The sequence below is a fragment of the Alligator mississippiensis genome, chromosome 8 (genome assembly GCF_030867095.1).
Source record: "Alligator mississippiensis isolate rAllMis1 chromosome 8, rAllMis1, whole genome shotgun sequence".
Lineage (NCBI taxonomy): Eukaryota > Metazoa > Chordata > Crocodylia > Alligatoridae > Alligator > Alligator mississippiensis.
In genome coordinates, this window is record NC_081831.1 from 74,476,043 (window position 1) to 74,495,733 (window position 19,691).

Here is a 19,691-nt window from a genome sequence, read left to right on the forward strand (position 1 = left end):
CACGTGGCTTTGTCCCAGGCAAGTCAGAGGAACGACATTGCCCCTTCATCCCCACACTTGGGTTGCTCCCTGATGCAACTTCTGTACCGGCTCCCACCCCCTCAACCCCTTCCCCAGAAGGACTGGGTTTGTCACTTTAAATAGACCACCAATGCGCTCCATGTCCTGGTGTGTTTGCAGCTCTGGCAGGCAGAAGCCTTTGCTTATGGCGCCGTAATTCAGTGCTATGTAGATTGCAGGAGAGATTCTGCAATAACTCACCGCAGCTACAGAGGCTGTTATTTTTCTTTACCTTTAATAGCACATGTTGATTTTTAGTCCGTTCACTGCAAGGGAAAGGAAAAGGTGCAGTTGTTGCCCTAGTAACCAGCAGCTTTGGAATGGGGAGGATAGGAGGAGAGTTAGGTGTTAATTGTTCCAAGTGCTGCTTGTGTTCAGGGAACGAGTGAAGAGAGGAGATGATGAGAAACATCTGGGGAGATGAGGAGGGCTGATGGCTGCTTGACAGAGCCCACAGCGGTGGAGTGCAAGAGGCAGGGCCAGGGATGACCTCCACGCTGCCTCCAAAGGGGGGGAATAGCTGAAGTCGCACGTCTGTGCTGGCAGCCGGCCCTGACAATGCACGAAGTGCTGCTCAGCCCCCACATTTTACAAGGGACATTGGCAATACAGCACCTCCAGTTACTTCAAGCCTTTCTGTACTGCGGATTCCTTCCGGCCAGACCCAGGGCTGGCTCCTGCCTAGTTCTCCCCTGCTCTGTGCCCGGGGGTCCCCCGCTGTGCTGCCTCCAACAGATGTTGCTGAAATAACCTTCCTTCAACAGGTGGGCCACAACTGCCTGCCCTGCAGCAGCTGCCGCTACATCCCAGCACAGCCTGCTCCCCCAGAAGTGGGCTGGAGTAGCCACAGCCAGCTGGCAGGGCACACCGCCCCGACATACCCCTTCTTTGCCTCTCTTACGCTCAGAGTCATTTATGTTTGCTGCCAAAGAGCCCCACTCCGCTGCTGCACGTCTGTGGCACGCACACCATGTGCACAGCACGGGGCACGGACGCCGTCCCACGCGCGCACCCCTCCAGCCTGCCGTCGGATGCTGCGGACAGCGCAGTCCGCCGAGAAGTTTGTGCAGTTAATTACCCTGATGGCCGCGGGAATTTCACAAAGCATCTGTGCGCAAACCCCAGAGGGCCCCTAAACTTCTGCAAGCTGCATGCTGGGGACAGGAAAGCGGCAGGAACTGCAGGGGCCCCATAGCCAGAGGTCTCGGAGGGAGAAAAGGGTTTGTTTGTCTTTTCATTGCTTCCATCACCCTCTTTTCCTTTGCTCTGGCAAGAAAGGCAGATGGCTGGTGCTCCTGGAACATCTGCTGCCTCTTCGGGTCTCCAAACCTCCCAGCCCTTAAGCAAACACAAAATCCTGCAGGTCTGCAGGCAAATCCCTTCTCCCACTCCTTCCCCAGTAGAAGGTTATCTGCACCAGGCTGCTAATACTACCTGCCAGCAGCTGTGCTCTTCTAGGAACTGGAAGCAGAAATAAAGGGAAGGGTGTTTTTATAGAGGAAGCCCCTCCCAGGGGCAGGGCCATGCCAGAGAGGGGCTAGCCCTGCCTGTATAGCTCTTGGCCTGGTAGGAAGAGCCTGGTGAGAGGAGAGCCAAGGGGCAGGGATTCAGGCCAGTGGTTCTGCACTGCAGTCCAGCAGTTGCAAGCCATGCTTTGAAGTCTGTGGAAACACATGCTGGGGAGTGGAGTAAACTAGCCCTAAGTCCCTCTCTTCTGAGATGGTCTGCACAGCCTGACTAGCCCACTAGCTCCCTCAAGCCTTTCTCCTTCCCCCATCACTTCCATGCGTGTATTTTGGGTTCCAACAACTCCTCGGGTTTTCCATCTTTTTTATTTACTAACACGCAACATGCAGACGTGGCAGTGAAATCCTAGATGCCCGTGTGCCGGCCTGGGAGGCCCCATGCACGTTGCCCCTCATCTGCCTGGCAATGAAGACTCTCAAGCTGCAAGATCTTAACATACAAACAGGAGTTGTTCCTGCTGGTGTAGCAGCCTTCCCTACTCCTGCGCTGGGCAGAGGTGGACATTACTGCCCTCTGTCCTTCCAGTCATAATATGCTGGGGGAAAGAGAGGCAAGAAATGAGATGTTTTATCCAAGCCAGGACTATGTCCAGCTCTGTAAACACAGCGTTTAGCACAATAGGACCCCAGCCCTAAAATATATTAGCAGGATTAAATAAACAATTGCCCTAATATTAAAATTGCAGACTTTGCAGTGAGACAGTGGGGCAAACTAACCATTTGAACTCCAAGTCCTCCCAGCCTACTGCCTAGGTCCCACAGCAGTCTTACTCTAGCAGGGCAAACCTCTCTGCACCCTGCAACCTCCATGGGGAAAGGGAGGGAGGATGCTTGGAGCAGTGGACAGAGCACTCATCTAGGACCCAGGAAGAGGGTGTTCAGGCCCCTGCTCTGCCACAGACTTCCCCCCATAGGAAGTCACTTCAGCTCTTCCTATGCCTCAGTTCCTGTCTGTGAAATGGGAATAATGGTCCTTCCCAGTCTCAGAAGAGTGTTGCAAGACTGAGTGTGAGCACCATTAATACAGTAATGGGGATTGTATCAGCCACACAAGCTACTTAAAGACCTACTTGTGTGGGGTGCTTGTACACACAACAGGAGTTTAGTTTGGTTTAATTCTCCCTAAATTGAAACAGTGCGTTTTTAAAAACCCACCATTTTATTTTAGGGAGAACTAAACCCCTGTCACATGTACAAGGGTGAGGGGGCCCGATTCTTGGAGCCTGCCTGCCTCTCCTGTGGCAGGGGGGAGCTGCCGCCAGGCCGAGGGGCTCAGGGGCTGTGTGACCTAGCAGCAGCTCGTGCAGGTAGGCTCGACTGAAGAAAAAAAAAAGTGACAAGGAGTCTGATTTTTTTTTCTTTTTCTTTCTTCCGGACCCTGCCTGCCTGCCCAAGCTGCATGGGCCCTGGTCCTTCCCTTTGTGGTGGCGGCATCCCCCAGGTGCCAGCGGGCAGGTGCTACCTGGGGGGCACTGCCACGGCAGAGGGAAGCACTGGGGTCTCCTGCAGCTCTGGGACTGCTTGGCCTGCCGGCAGGCCCCCCCCGCACTGCGGGAGAGGCAGGTAAGCTCCAGCACCCCATGCGCCGTCCCTGCCAAACTGAAACACCTTGGATGGGTTTTACCTTGCTGCGTAACAGAGTCATTTAAAGCGGAATACGCTGCCGAGCGTGTAAATAGCAACACCATTCAAGCAGTGCAAAAGGGCAATTAAGCCACTTTAAAGGCCAATTTTGTTGCGTATACAAAGGCTCCATCCACGGAAGACTAGAATTAAATCTCACAAAAGGCACTGACTTCGATACCGATGCCAGAAAATGAGTGAGCTACCCGCTCATGCACACTGACGCATATATATAAATGCTAATGTCATATAGTGGACAGCTCCTAAATCATGAAAAAGGATCTCCAGTCTTCTCGTTCAAGCCCTTGCTTAAGGCAGGAGCCCGTCTGAACGCTCACAGTCAAACATCTAAACAGCTCCATTGAGAGGCCCCAGTCTCTCCAGGTAATCTGTTCCAGTGATTAACCACCCTCACACCGAGAGGGTCCTCCCTAATACCCAGCCTAAATCTCCCTTGTTGCAGTTTATGCCCATTACTTTTCACCCTGTCCCGTGTGGAGGCAGAAAACACTGATCCATTCCCCTCTGTAACACAGAGGTAGCCAGTGATAAATGTAAATAAGCGGAGGCCTTCAAGCTGACATTAAGAGTCTGCTTTCCCTTCCAGAGGAATTGCTGTGCTGCTTCCAATTATTAACCAATTAAATAAATCACAAAGGATTTTTAAAAAGTAAGTTGGGAAACAATTAAAAAATGTAAGTGCAACCTTTTTGAAAGGAGAATTTTATACCTGCCAGATCTGAAGATCACAAACTGCAAGCCCTTACCCCGGCAATGGGAGTTTTTGATGACTGGGGAGTGAACAATTTAGACTCTTAATAAAGCAATTTGGTAATTAAAAATAAATGGGTCTCTCGTGTCAGTGTTTGGGGGTTTTTTTAAACTAACTTAGATCAAATAAAGCATGTCTTTCTTTTGGATTTAGAGTTTGCTGGGATCATGTAGGGCTTTAATGACGCAATTGCAAATGTTGTGTTTAAAAGGCCTCTTCGTTGCTGAGAGAAGCCCCAGGAGAGGGCTATTAACTGGCCAAATTAGGCTATTTATTTTTGTGAGCTTTGTAAGTTTGAAAGAGAGAGGCACATTTTCACTTAGGAAAGTGATATTTCAAATAGGTCACAGGAAACTCTGGCAGGCTGGAAGCAAGGCACAAAGTCAGTTGGAAAACATTAACCAGAGACATTTTGCAAGTGCAAGTAGACATTTAGGTTCCTAATGGCTTTTGAAGTGCATTTAAAAATCTTCATACTGTATATAAAATAGGGGTTACATGTCATGGTTGTTTTCTCTCTTCACACACACAGAGTCCTGCAAGTCCTCCCTGCAAGGGGAAATTCTGTGCCTGGGAGACGTGTAATATTGGGCTACCAGGACCTAGTCTAAACCCCACTCCCAATGCCATCCTGGTACAGTGCTCTGCACTGGCATGCGTATGAGATCAGTGCATAGCCAGCGTTGCTTCCAGTGTGTCACCTACTGCTTCCCTTGCAGCAAGCATCAGTTAGCTGCCTATCGGTTAAGCGTATAAGCTGCTTACAAACACGTGGCATCCTTCAGCCTCCCTGTCTACTTAGTAATGAAGTTGTACTCCTGTTATTTGCATAGAAGGGTGAAGGAGAAGCAGCTGTTACACAGAGTAGCTAAACCAGAAGCCTCTACAATGCCAGGAGCTAGTCAGCTTCAGAGCATCGAAAGTCACAGCACCACGTACTCATCGAGGTTCAGGGAAGTGCCTATTCTGGGTAAGGGCACAGCTCTCCATTGGTCCCAAGACAATTCACTTAAACCAGAGTACAGCCTAGTACATGTCTGATGATAAGTGCCTGAAGGCAATGGCCCTTACTTAGTCTGAGCTGTATGTGACTTGTTTGGTCTCTTCACTTGCTCAAATGACTAATCAGTTCTGAAAGTTTGCTACATCTGTCCCTGCTATGAGCTGTTTCACTACAGTGGTGAATCACTGGAACCCATTTACCACTCGCGTGATCTCCTTGGACTGCAAAGCTCTGCTGACGGGTGCAGAGACATGCTGGCCTAAGCAGTGACAGGGAGAAGAGGATCAGAGACGATGCTTCTGCAGGCAGAAGCTAGCTTTGGAAATTGTTGCATGTGGCCAAGAGACATGGCAAACGCCTGCCAACAGCCCTTTGCTCACATGAAAAGAAAAGGGGGAACCCCCAAAGGTCCTGCTCCTACCAAGGGACAGGCCTGATCCTTCATGAGACTGATCACGCTCCCATCCAATTCAGGGGCAAGCTCCCTTTCACTGGAGGGCTTTGGGATTGAGCAGCCTCTAAGATATCAGGATGGGAATGGTCATTTTGCTCTGCGTCTGTGTAGTCTCCTGGATTTTTCCCGGTGGCTCCCACAGTGCACAGATCACAACACTACCCAGATAAGTACTTTTGAACAGGTGGGGAAGACTTGTGGAAACCAGGATCAAAGTTCTCACATATACACAAAGGCCATTTGCCTCCAGCATGCTAATAGATTTCCTTTGCTAGATCACAAATTCACACCGAGCAGCACTGCAAGCGAGACAGCAAAATAAGTACAAGAGTTTAGATTATTTTTCTTCTCAAAAGTCCACCGCCCAAACCCCCATTCATGTCTACAGCCAAACATTTGCATTCGAGAAGCCGGGATGGGCAAATATCCCATTGGGAAGTTCCTGCCTACATGTCACACTAGTGTTTTGGATGATGAAAGATGGGCACCTGTCAAATAGCCTCTCAGACGCAGCGGAGCGCTAGCATTCATGCTGAGGAGGCCTGCCTTACCAGCGTCAGTCTTAAACAGCTCCCCTTCCGGCTCGTGAGCTGGGGATCAGTTATCGGCTACTGCTTTGTACTCCAGCTACCCGTCGAATCCCCACTTCAACAAAGACATACATAGATTCTTATTGGATACAAGCTGTGCAATAAGGAGGTCAAAGGCCTCTTTGAAATCCCCTGCCAACCTGGGGGGAAGAAAAAAAGAAGTTGCAACCGTGTGATCCAGCTCCTAAGGTAACCCAGGCTTAACCCTGGAAATTTTACTCCTGTTTCAGTGCAGGGTTATTTCTTCCCAGGGCAGGGTAGGCTCCTCTGGAGGCAGCTGCTAGTTTATGCCCAAAGGCAGCTAGCTCCAGGTGTTTGCCTCCAGGTTAGTGCAGCCCCAGCCTCAGAGTCAACTGAATGAGGAACTGAGCACAGCTTCATTGCAAGGCCTGTCAGTAAATCTCCACCATCTTGGACTGAGCTGAACCCTTGCTTTATGTTCCCAGTACTTATTGGATACCATAGCAATTATTGTGCCCTCTCCCAATAACGCAAAACAGCCCCTTGAGTTCCCCTTCAACACAGAAAGTTTTGCTAAATCAGAAACAGAAAGAGTCCTGGCCTTCTGCTAGCAGGGGCTGGATCACAGAGCTCGCTGCACGGCTCATGCAGGCGAGGAGGGGTGGAGAGCCCTTCTGAACGCCTGTGCTTCCCAGGTAGGGGTGCAAACTGTGTAGGGGGAGGGGGGCAGCCTACCCTGGAAAGGAAAGAGGAGAGATGGAGACTTGCACAGTGGCTGGCCCAGTGTGGAGGCATAAGTGCTACCTGACAGATGAATACAGCTGTACAGGCCAAACTCTGCCCTGACTTGCCCCCGGTGCTGTCCCTTTGGACTTGACTGGCGTTGTTCAGGGTGGAAGACAGAGCACAGGTTGATCCCATCTGATAAGGTGGCACCAGCCATTTCTCAGATGAGCTGGTTAAACTTCTTATTATCCTCATCGAAAAGCATCCTAACCATGAGCATCTGGTACCAGGACGTCCACCGTCGACATCCCGTCAACAGAGCCAATTTCAGGGCGCTCTCCATGCCCCACCACCAGCCGGAGCGCTCGCTGTCAGAGGGCACCAGCGCTCTAGGGGGGGCGGGGGGCATGTGCCCCCCCATGCCTCCCTACACATTGCCTATGATCTTAACAAGAGCTAGTCCTTTCCAGGAGGACGCTGCAGACTGTCTTTTCATCTCCAAATGACGTCTCACCACTTGCCACAGTCCCAGTTTCAATCCTCACCCTATGCTAATCCTTCAAGAGCTATTTTCTAGCTTCACTTTGGGTCTGTTCCAATCGGTAATTCCTGTGTCCCTCTACTTGGCACTAGCCTGGGCCTGTAATTTTTATTTAGCAGATAAAGCTTTGATGCAGTGCTTGTAGAAGTCATTTGCAATACATTAGCAAAACCATATTATTAGTTAAAAGCATTCCTTCTATGCCCTCAAATATTTCGTATGACAACAATATTGAATGCCAAAGGTCACAAATTAAATAAAGTCCTTTTGAGAAGTTAACTTGTTATATAAAGAATAAAAGATGGGAATGATCAAGAGGCATCATAAACTACTCAAACTTCTTTTATCAGAACCCTGCTGATGAAGTAACTCTGTACAGCTCACGGGGTCCTAGATGTTTTGTATCATACATGAAATGCTATCACTTCAAGCACTCAAATACAGGCCTGACTCCACAAAAATAAAAATCTATCTTGCTCTCAAAGTCTGCACAAGGCAATTCCATATCTTGGGGCAGACTGAGGATGATTTCCTTGGCCTTTAAATATAAAAGAGCAACAATTACTCTAATGAGTTCCATACACGCACAAAACGGGTTTTGTGTCTGTTTTGGCAATAGTGAGGTCATTTGGACTACAATTTCTAGCATGCCCATGTGTGCTCCATCCTGTCAATTCCAGATCAATGCCAGATTGATTTTTGGGTGTCAAGTCAACAGGTAACAAATAGTAACCTTGTGATACCAGAACAGATAAGCAAACTCCGGAGTGGGCTTATTATATCATTGATGCTTTGTCCCTTGACTTGGTAAATTATTAGTCAGATAATCTACTGACTGAGACGTGACTTTCAAGTCTTATAATTCGGCCTTTTCTTTTTACAGACTATGTGGGATGGACCCTTCTTGTTGTGGTCACAGGAGCAGTGAGACTCTGCTTTCAGGAACTGCTCCAAAGCCCTCTGAAATAAATGGGATTCTCTGTGCCAACGCTGAAGAGCCTATGACTGGGTTGATAGTGAAATGGGGCATGTCCCCAAACTCCTGCCATTTCTTCAGTGCCGCACGTGACGCATGCATTCCCCTCAAAATAAATCTTCCCCTACATAAAAGGATCAAGGACTGTAAATTAATTCCACTTCCAAGCAAATGCTTCCAGAGAATGAGACACTAGCCCTGTATATTATAGCATATAGACAGGGTAGAGATGTACCTTATAGACTAACTAAATCAGACATGTATAAGCTTTGGTGCAGCCTGAGCTCCCTTCATTACGGTATTACGGTATTTCATACCTGACTGAGAGATCAGTTTCTTTGCTCTGCAGTATACCAGAAACCTATCTAGCCAGATGTCCACATTCCCCTTCCCCTCTCCTATTACCCTGTGGAGAACGTCAGAGAAGAGCCAGCTACGCTCCAGCATGTGGAAAAGCAACCAGAGCTGAGACCTTCAGACACTCAGCAGACCTCTGTCGGTTTGACATGACCTGCTGAGGAGCTATTTGCACCAACCTGCTCTCTCCATCTCTTCACTTCAGCTTCGCCCCACACCTGCCCTTCCTACCATTCCTTGTCTTCCAATACAACATCTCCCTCCTCCAAAAGCAAGCCATGGACCTAGCAGACTCTCTGCTGTCCTCACACTGCTGCTTGTTTGCTATACTCCCCCCACCTTATCCTCATCAGTCTTGTCTATTTAGCTTTTCGCAGTAGGAACTGTCTACTACTCTGTGTTTGCACAATGGGGCTGTATTCATAGCTGGCCCCTAGCCACTGCCATAATAAATGTGATTAGGAATAATACACCTGTCTGGCAGTGCAAGTGTTATTGGATCTCTTTATCTGCCTCACTCTGCCAGTTGGACTCTAGCAGGCTCAGACTGTATCTATCTGCTAAGCTTTACGAAGCGAATATGTTTCTTTTAGGTCTATTAAAGACCTGCATTACACTTGCAATCTTAAATCCTTTCCTCTTCAATCACAGTCAGTGGAGTCCAAGGTATTGGAGATCTCTTCTCCCATGAGCAACTGCTGGAGCCATAAAGCCCTTGTCCACATCTCTGTAGAACAGAAATGAAGGAGATGACCATGCAATATTCACAGTAGGCATATTGACCAGCCTTAATACAAGCTCTACTTCAGATGAAGCTGTTTTGGGATCCACTCTAATCCACCACATCACATTTTGCATGCCAACACCAACCTTTCTACCACCGTGAAAGCATTTTCTTGCTTGTGAGTGGTGTTTGGTATAAGGGTCGTACAGGTTGTACTTTGCTTAGCCCAGTAATACAGCAAGGACCAGTTCTTACCACATCGGGGGCATTAGCCGCTCTAAAAGGAAAGCTGAGATGTCTGACCCCTCATTGTCAAGGGTTACAGAGCGGAGTACTTATGCGACTTGTTAAGCCAGCTCATCATCATCATGTATCAGTGGCTGCTGTGGGTCATGTCAGTGTTTCAGTAAAGAGAGGCACAAGTGAGGAGACTCTGCCATGTCTGGGAAATAACAGCAATTGAACAAGACAGAAGGTCTACAGTTTAGGTGATACGTGGAAAAGGGATCTTGTCCAGAGGGTTATGCAGGTTGTTTCCCAGAGGCACAACTTCAAGAGAGGCCTTGATCAACTTGCTTTGCCAGCTGGTTGGCAGCATCCACAGGAGGACGATTCTGACTGAGCAGGCAGCACAGCCTTATGAATGAACCTGCTCTGGGATAGATCAGCTTTACCTTCCCAACGTTAGTGAGAAAAAAAAGCATGTTGTGGGTTGGGCAGAGCTGATTTATGTAAGTGCTGCAGCATCAGAGGAACCTCCTCCTCGCCTTGGCCCGTTTCCTTTTTGTCTCTGTATCTCCATTCAGAAAAAGCTTCTGTCACAACAGCTGCTGATTCAGTCCCTGACTTGATGCTGAGAGCGCCAGACGTAACACTCGTTTCTTGCCAAGCTGGTAAAAATGACGACTTACCCACTTGTTTTCTTTTCATCTGAGCGTGTTTCCTTTTGGGAGAGAAAGTAACTGTAATTAGAGTTGTTGGGTAAGAAGAAGAAGAGTTAAAGTGAAAGAGAAAGGGACATTTTATCTGGTAAAGAGATGCCCAGCTGCAAATGAATAAGCACAGAAATTGCTTGTGGTACTTGGAAGGGTCCCCAAGTCCTCCAGCTGCTCCTTGCTAACTGCTCCTCTCACCCCATCCGTCCCATCCTTCACACCAAAAACAGCTCACAAGTTTAACAGCGGCACTCGCCATGAGCTAGAAGCCTTCCAAAGACAAAAAGAGGAGGATGGATGAGATAATATACTGGACAAGTAGACTGATCAGGAGTTTCTGCCCCCTTCTTCTCCTTTCTGTTTTACAGTACTGAAACAGGCTCATCCAGGATATTTTGGATATTTTTAAATATATATTAATAATGTGGCCTAAAGAATAACTAGTCTACAAGCCTCTTGTTAGACAATGAAAGTGAGAGGACTCAGCTATTCTGCCTTCTTGTACAGCAGACAGTAAGCAATCCAGACAGCCAGGAAGAGCTCTTGCTCCAATATGCAATAGGAAACTGCACTGCTCTGAGTTAGAACATGTTTGTCCTGACATGCGTCTACATACTAGTCAGGACATTAGTGACTAGGAACGCTAACAGCAAGAAGAGGATCCTATTCATTAAGTTATGGCAATAAAAGCAAATGAAAGGGGAACCTGTTAGAGATTATCCTGAGATTTTTCCAGGGAGCATGAGAGAATTATACACCTAATATCCATTGACAGTCCACTACTGATAGGCTTCCAGCTTTTTTACACCAAAAATCTAATCCACCATGTCTACTTGGATTGAGAACCTGAAGTGATCCTCCTAGCCTTGTCCGCCACAGACAAGGAAGAAGAGATGGGAAGAGATTTCCTGGCCTCTGCTAAGTCTTACACATTTCTCTGTCTTCCACAAAGCGCACCATTTTAGGTTTGAATCAGTCTTCTGCCTGTATTATTTTGCACCCTCTCTTATGTACTGCCACAGGGATGGCATGTCTTCATTGCTTAACTAATACAAGCTAGTTGCATTTTTTAAAAACATCCCCAGCCTAATCCTATTTTTGTGGAGAAGAAAGAACACATTGCAGTCCTCACAGTCATGTGTTCACCTGCTCCAACAAGCACACAAGTCAGGCTGCACTGAGCACCAGGGCTCCTATATACTCATGAACCTGACCCTCAAAAGAGCCAAGTACCGCCAGCTCACATTAACTTTGCCCGAGGCTGTGGTCTCTCATCACCTTGGAGAATTAGACTAACATCTTAAAAGATATATCTTAGGATCACAGGAAAGCAGATGACTGTATGAGGTCCCTTCCAGCCCTAGTCCAGTCCACAACTCAAGGCAGGATCATCCCTGACTAAACCATCCCTGTTCCAAAGCTTGACCACCCAAGTGGTCAGAAATTTCTTCTAATCGTCAACTTAAATTTCCCCTGCTGCAGCTTGAGGACATGGCTCTTAGTCTTCTTCCCTCGGGCCACAGAGAAAAGCCCATCTCTGTCCTCTCTGCACTCACCCTTCAGGTATTTGAAGACTGTTATCTACATCCATTTCCCATGTTAATTGGATTCATCCAGCATTTATTTCTAGGTTTTTGCCTGCAGAAATAGTATCACTAATATACACATTAGGAAAGCTTCGGTAATACAGTGGTTCAGTAATAATTTTTATATTACTACTGTATCAGTAATTATATATGTTTATTAATATTCTAACCTAATGGGTGCATTATATATAGTCATGTAAGAGCTAGCTAAAATGAACCTCAATTAAAAAATTAGCAGATATTATCACGCTACTGTGGATGGTGTTTTATTGTGAAGTTTCACTGAGAAGCTTTTTTGAAATCAGCAAATTGATCATTTGAAACAATGTGATTCAACACACATGTACCCATCCTCCACATTGTAGAAAAAGACTTGACTGGAAATAGAGGAGGAAAAGCAGATAATCAGTTATCTGGAGTGTTGCTTTCTTGGGACACATCTTGTCATTTTTTAACTATTCTGCTACTGTACACATGTATTTTACACCGCATTCCTCTTCGCCATGAAATTTCTTTTATTATTTTAGCAAGGGAATAGAGATGAAGAGCTTTTTTTTTATTTTTCTGGCTGGTGAAATAAGCTGCTCTTTTTTTTTGGAAACCAACCAAAATACTTGCATGAACTTTATTCTATTTTTTTATAACGGCAGACACTTGCTCCCAATTGTATCCCAGTGAATGAGTCATTTACGCAGAAGCACGCTGCACAGAACGTATGGCATTTTATCTTCACTGATTTTCTGCCAAATAAAGTCTGTAGCAATTTTCCCCTTTTGCCACATTTGTCGCTTGATATACTTTTAAACGTACAAGCTCCAAGTGTGAGAAAGCAAAGCAGATTAAGGCCCTGTTCTGGCAACAAGCTGTGTGCAGGTAGACTCTTATGCCACTACGAAGACCCCGTTACTTTAAAGAAATTTGTACCTGGCTCCAGGATCCATTCATACTGGGTCTCAGTAAAGTCAATGGGGCTCTATGACAGTACAAGGGTATCTCTGCCTGGGACTCCACGCAGGATCAGAAACAAGCTTTCAAGACCAGCCCATACCAGACTTACAGATTTAGCGATGGCCAGAGAGCCTCATTATGCACAGGTGAGAAGCAGCAGTACATGCTCCAAGCACATCGGTGTGCCCACCTCTTCACCTGCACGAGGGATGAGAGGGCATTTCTATCCACGTCATCACTCCACCTGTGACTTCCCCAGTAAATCAGCATAGGTGTCTTTGAGTGCCAAGACGTACTGGCCATGAGGTCTGGGAGCAGGTATTCTCTTACTAACCCTTAGAGCACTTACACGGCAAAAAGCTGTCAGCTGCTACCACCCTGGGCTTGATCTGAAGTGGCAAGCTAGAGGTTAAAATTCTCAGTGCTTATCTCCTGAGGGTAAGAGAGATAAGGTGGAACATTAGGATTTGCATGCTCTGGTACCACTAAATGAAGTCTGAATGATGATCACGCTCTTCTATAAGCAGCTCCTCTAAGCACTTTTTTTTTTGATATCCTAGGTCAGAAAGCCCTCAATTGCAAATATCTCTGCATTGATTGTGGCAGTCACAGTTTCCACAAAGAGCAGGATTCCCTCAGGCTGAGGGTTACCTTTCCTTTCGTCCCTGAAGGGGACTGCCTGTGGGCAGTGCTTGAATATTAAGAGACTTCACTAACTCTAGCAGCTGAAGTATTCAAGAGCAGATCCTCATTTGCAAGCTTCTAAACAGTCTCAGAGCGGCACATGGTGGGAAGATCTTTTGGAGACACAGTTCAACTGGCAAGTGCCTTGGTGGAAAGAACCCATGTGAAGTATGCTACTAGGGATCTCCTTGCAAACCTGGGAGCTGCATCTCTGAGAAATGACACAGTTCACTGGAAAAATAGATGCTGGCTGGATATACTAAAGATGACGGATATACTAAAGAAAACACACACACACTCTCTCTCTCTCTCTCTCTCATAAGGGCCCTGATAAACCTGATCCTCAGCAAATACAATAAGGAGACAGGACACAGCTCTGGAGGCCACAAATTGGATTTCTAATTATTTTTGCTGAAAAATGTCCGAAGAAGGGAGCTTTAGCTCATCATTTTAACGAGTTCCACAAAAAGGGACAGTTTGCTTTTTTGTGGTAGAAAGGACTTGTCTTACACCAACACAGATGCCCAGATGATAGGAAAGGCTGGTAGGACCACATAGCATTAAGGGTGACAGACTCTTCTCACCACTGGACCTTGTTTTCTATTAATCAGTTTTCTCTGTATTTTGTTATACGGCCCAATTGCCTAACCTCAGGCTGGATTGTTTGAGTTTCTGCTAAAGTGGTTCAATGCCTTCTGAAAACACGAGTAGGGAAAAATACATTGTTTAGCCCATATTCAAAGATGTGGGTTGAGATGCTTTAGTATAGTGGTTCTCAACAGGGATGCCATGACACCCTACAGTGCCGTGAGATCCTTTTAAGGGTGTTACATAGTATGAGCACTGTTCGGTGTGCAAGTACCTACACGTGATTCTCAAGATAAATTCAAAGATTTTAAATAGGAATTCATAGTGTCAAAAGCATTCTGACCTGTTGGGGTCTTTCCAAGGTCTTTGCAACAGAAGAATTGCTCAATTATTTGTCCATAATCAAGAAATGAGTGAAAGCTCAGAGCTGGCATTTTCTGGGGGCTGCCTTGAGTCTAATGAGCTTGAGAACCACTGCTCTAGTACCGTCTCGGTTCCCGGGTCAGACGCATGAATGCTGCCAGCGGGATGGTGCTAGTGTCAGGGATGTGCCCTTTGCTGTTCCAAGGAAAAGTGCTCTAAATCTGGCCACGTTCTAAGCCTGCAACATGGGGGAAAAAAGGCCCTTTGCGCACACACAGCAGGGGCCTGGAGGTTTTTTCCTCATAACGCTGCACGTGCTAAGAGGCTCTGTCTCACCATGCGGATCAGACCGCACAGGCGCCATCCCACAAAGTGAGCGAGGATGCTCCAAGCCAGGCCCCACAGAGGATTAGCTGGACTCTCCCTGCAAGTTTTCTTCTGCCTGCCAGGGGGCTCTGCAGTACCAGGCAAGGAGTGAGCTCCTCCAAGCTCTCAGGGACCCGGTTGCTGGTGCCCCTGATGCATGGAGATGACAAAGGTAGGTTTTCATGAACAAGAGAGGCAAGAACTTGACCTGGGGTGCTTTGAAGTGGGAGAGAGGTGACAAAGGACCCTGCAGTTTGTCCGGCCCATGTTTGGTTCTTGCAGCATTTGGAAAAACGTAAGGCAAAGGACCAAAGAAGAAAAAGGATGCACTCAGGTTTAAGACAGTTGAATGCTGGCTAGGACAACTGGCTGTGCCACAGATTTCCTGTTTGACATTAAGGAGGTCACCCAAATCAAACTTTCCTGTGGTAGTCACTAGTTGTGTGTTCCTCACCTTCGAAGGTGGACCCCAGGGATCAGGTTTGCTGGAGCACTGAGCATTCACAGCAGCAGCTGAAGTCAGTAGGAGCTATACTCAAATGCCAACAAGGGCTATGAAAAATCCAGTCCTGGGTGTCTCAAATTGGGCACCTGACCTTAATCTCTCCGCGCCTCTGCTCCTCATCTGTAAAGTGGGGATAACAACACTTCCCTTGTCTCACTGGGGTGTTGTGAAAATAAATCATTTGTGAAGCGCTCTGATACCATAGTGATGAGAGCCATAGAAAAGTCCGTGAGGAAATTAATAATTCTGTCTTCAGAGCAAGAGTTGAATTGTGTGCAGTAAGTAATGCATTGGCGGCGCCCGGAATAATGAGGAGAAAACAAAATATTGAATAGCTGCTCATTAAGTAAGCCCTGTCCATTCTGTTGACTGAATGAGGCGGTGGGCCTGCGGGGGAAAGAAAAATAGTATGTGATCGCCTAAGTAAAGAGACTGTATCGTAATACGTACCCATGAGGGACCGAATGGAAGTCGCGCAGGCACTCCTGATTCTGACATTTCCCTGTTTTTAAGTGCTTGACTTTGCAACCTTAACATTCTTTTCACGGCTTTGCATGCATGCAGTTTTATTTCGAATGGCTCCAGCTTTCTCAGCATAACCACACAGAAAACGTGCATGAGTTAAATGTCACATTGCTAGGAGAAAGTGGGGCTTGGCACAGCCTCCTGAGGTAAAGGATGGAAACGTTAAAAGAAATCACAAGGCAATTTATTAAAATCAGAGCAATGCCAGTTGGGTTCAGTGACACTGTTACCAACTCCCTCCAGGAACCAATTTAGAAATCAAGCTGTGACCAGTCTAAAAGAAGACAGAAAATATAACATTTTGAGCCAGGTCTTGCTACTCTGTAAACATCAGTGCACACAAGTGAAGCCGGCACACAGACAGGCTAGCACAAGCATTAACACAAGTGCCACCTTATTTAAAAGAGGGAAAATTTTACCTTCTAAGTGTAAATACGCCATATTAATCAACCATTTACAGCACACACCATGGGTTTTATGTTGTAAACAATTACTACTGGGAGTAAGCTGGCTCCAGTGGGAGAGATGCTCATGGTATGCACTGTGTCTAGAAGAAAGCAATTTGCAAATTCAAGCCCCCTAAATTTGGAACAACAGGAACAGCCTGCAAGCACAAATGATCCATGCAAAGCCTATTGTTTCATAATCGTGATGCAATCAACAAGAAGAAGCAACTGCTGTCCTATGCTGCAGGGATGTGTTAAGAGGAGAAAAACCACCAGCTCTGCCTCCCACCCAACTGGAGAGGCACTGGATTGCAAGCAGATGTGACATAGGTGATTGCCCTAGCTACAGAGCCCTCTCTTTCACCTGCTGATGCAACACAGCCCTGATCCTTTTCCAGTGACTTCAAGCAACATTGGATCAAACCACATGGCCTGCATGGCTGGGACTGGGATCAAGCCCACACATGCTGCAGTTGGCAGTCCACTGTGAAGAAGATGGGTGCCCATTTCTCCTTTTGGAGCAACAGGAAGGTATGGTGCACTGTGCCTTCTCTCATATCCCGACCGACCCAAGCAAGGTAGACCATGCCACTACCACAAAGCTGGGAACATCTCTTTTCTTCACAATTCAGTTTTGTTCCCTGTAAAAAACAAGGATAATGATACTTCATAGAATCATAAAGTTAGGGTTGGAAGGGACCTCGACAGGCCATCAAGTCCAATCCCCTGCTCAAAGCAGGCCCATCCCCAACTAGATCATCCCAGCCAGAGCTTTGTCTAGCCAGGTTTTGAAAACCTCCAAGGATGGAGCTTCTACCACTTCTCTGGGTAACCTGTTCCAGTGTTTCACTACCCTCCTAGTGAGAAAATTCTTCTTAATATCTAACTTAAACTTCTCTTGTTGCAACTTTAGACCATTGCTCCTTGTCCTGTCATCTGTCACTGCTGAGAAGAGTCCAGCTCCATCCTCATTCCAACCCCACTTCAGGTAGTTGAAGGCTGCTATTAAGTCCCCTCTCAGTCTCCTCTTCTCTAGACTAACACTATTTATACTTGAGTGAAGCAGTTCAAGACCTAGGGATGAAATGCACAACAGACGATCATTGCTAGTCTTCAGCAAACGCGCTAAGGCCCAACCTTGGCCTGGAATCCAAGCTGCTGCAGGCTGGATAAAGGCTAAGAACAGCTGAAATGGGATTCACTTAGCAGAGCTCTAGTAGGAATGGGAGACAGAGTCCTACAGAACTGAGCAGAAGATGCAAATCTCTCTACAAACCAGGGTGTGGATTTTTATACGGAATTAGTGCAGCATCTATAAAAAGGTTCAAGGAACATAGAGAAAGGAGATCATCTGCTGTTACTTTCTATGGACCCAAGTCTCCAGTGCTGCAGATATATAATTTTTAATGGCAATTAAAAGGGGCACAATCAGCTCATATCTACTTGCACCCCCTCATCCCTTCTGTCAATCCCTATGGTTTTTAGAGTCCTGTTAACATGCTTCTACAATGCTGATTCAAGCGTACAGCCTACTTAGCTTCATTATTTCACAGTGATTGCAACCAAATGATGACTTCTAGGGGGCTAACTGATGAGCAAGGATCTCTTTAATGCCAGCACATACCTTAGTCTGTTTGATTTGTGTCTGCACAAACCATTCACATCAGGATTGTACATAACTGGCCTGCTGAATTTCACTTCAAATTCTACCTTTTAGATTAAAATAGAAAAGGGAAAGAAAAAGAAAGATTATGGCAAGAACAGAGTGGTAAAGTAAGTAAATTAGCCTAAATTAGGCTTTGGAAAAGATAAGGAAAAAATAAAATACATTTAAGCCTAAACCACTTGAAACGTACAACAAAGGACAGCATTAGTGTCAAGCCCCTTCCTATTACTTAAACACCCACAGATCTAGGGTTTTGCTGGTATGTTCATCAGGGGCTACAGTTCCATCCTGTGGTTCAGCCTAGAGCAGGGGCGGAGGCGGCACGGGCCCCGCAGCCTGATGTGTGTGTCCAGGGCCAATTGGGATGTGGGGCCTGGCAGAGCCAACATGGGGCCTGATCCAGACTGTGGACTGCCCTGGACCACTCATCTGGCTGGTGGGGCCAAAACCTGCCCTGGAGGAACAGCTGGATTTTACCATGGAAACCCTTGAGCAAATTAATGAACCTGTGAAGAGGTGGGTGCTGTTACTCCATGCCACCAGCAGGGGTCAGATTACATACTGGATATTACCAATGACTTGGCATGAGTCTGTGCAACAACAAAACAAACATGGAAAATTAGCTGAATTTTCCCATTTTTTCCCTATGATTTTCAGCACTTACCACCCAGCTAGCTAAACCTTCTAGCAGGATGCAAATACCCAACTCTCACCTATTCAGTTCTTCAAGTACCTAGAATTGGCTCACTCAAGCATTGAGGATACAGACCAGAGGTACCCAACTTTTTCTTATTGTGTACCCCCTTCCAGATTTACCAGCTCCCTGTGTACCCCTACCAGCATACAATTTATATTTTAACCCCTTAAATGCCAATTATTATAATGAAAATTAAATCCACCATCACATAATTTCTCCCATGTACCACCAAAGGTATGCGTAGCAGTTTGGGAACCCCTAATAGAGACTAAAGTAGGGGTGGGCAATTATTTCGGGTGGAGGGCCACTTACTGAGTTTTGGCAAGGCATTGAAGACCACATAACAGGCAGCCAGGAGCAGATAAATATTAATTTTCTAAATTTTTAGGGACCCCATGGGCCAAATAGAATTACCTGGTTGGCCACATTCAGCCCATGGGCCGCATTTTGCCCACCCCTGAACTAAAGGAACAACTTGTGTATTGGCCTTACCACTGGGAACTTGTCCATCTCCCTTACCTGTTACTATTTTTTCCTCCCTTACCATGCTGGAATTCGTGAAGAAATTAATAGACAGTTGATCACTTTCCTATAGTTCTTGAATTGCTCTATAAAATTATATCCCTGGTGCATATTTTATAATGCTTCAGGGAAAACTCCCATTCTCAGTTTGTTCGGCAATGTCTAAAGATCTTGTTTTGTTTAATCTCCGTATCATTTGGGTGGGGGGCCTTCCTTATCAATCTGCCTGGATGGCAAACTAGGTCTGAAAGCTTGGGCAGGAGAGGCGAGGTGTCGGTGACAGACCGTGCAGAGTCTGGAAATCAGGGCAATCCATTAGCATTGCATTTAGACCCAAAGTGTTTTTTCAGTGTGGTTTTGGCCTCTAAAGCCCCAGAGGCACAGCCACAGAGGAGCAGTGTTAGTGCCTACTGTGGACATAAAAACCAGAACCAATAATTCAGCTCTCTTCTCCTGGAGTCAAAATCCAGGTTTTGGCAACAGGTTCTGCCCCCAGTGCCCACCCTGATGTTAAACTGGCTGAACAAAGCGCACTCACAGGCTGTTC

General features: G+C 46.6%; 1 long non-coding RNA gene across 2 annotated transcripts in view; it reads right to left on the reverse strand.

Moving 5' to 3' along the window:
- The window catches only part of LOC109284435 (uncharacterized), a 37,119-nt gene that overhangs the window by 10,250 nt on the left and 7,178 nt on the right, over positions 1-19,691 (reverse strand). For both annotated transcript variants that reach the window (XR_009464015.1, XR_009464014.1), the window contains exon 2: positions 9,569-10,256. This is a non-coding gene — a long non-coding RNA (uncharacterized LOC109284435). The remainder of the gene's footprint in view (positions 1-9,568; positions 10,257-19,691) is intronic.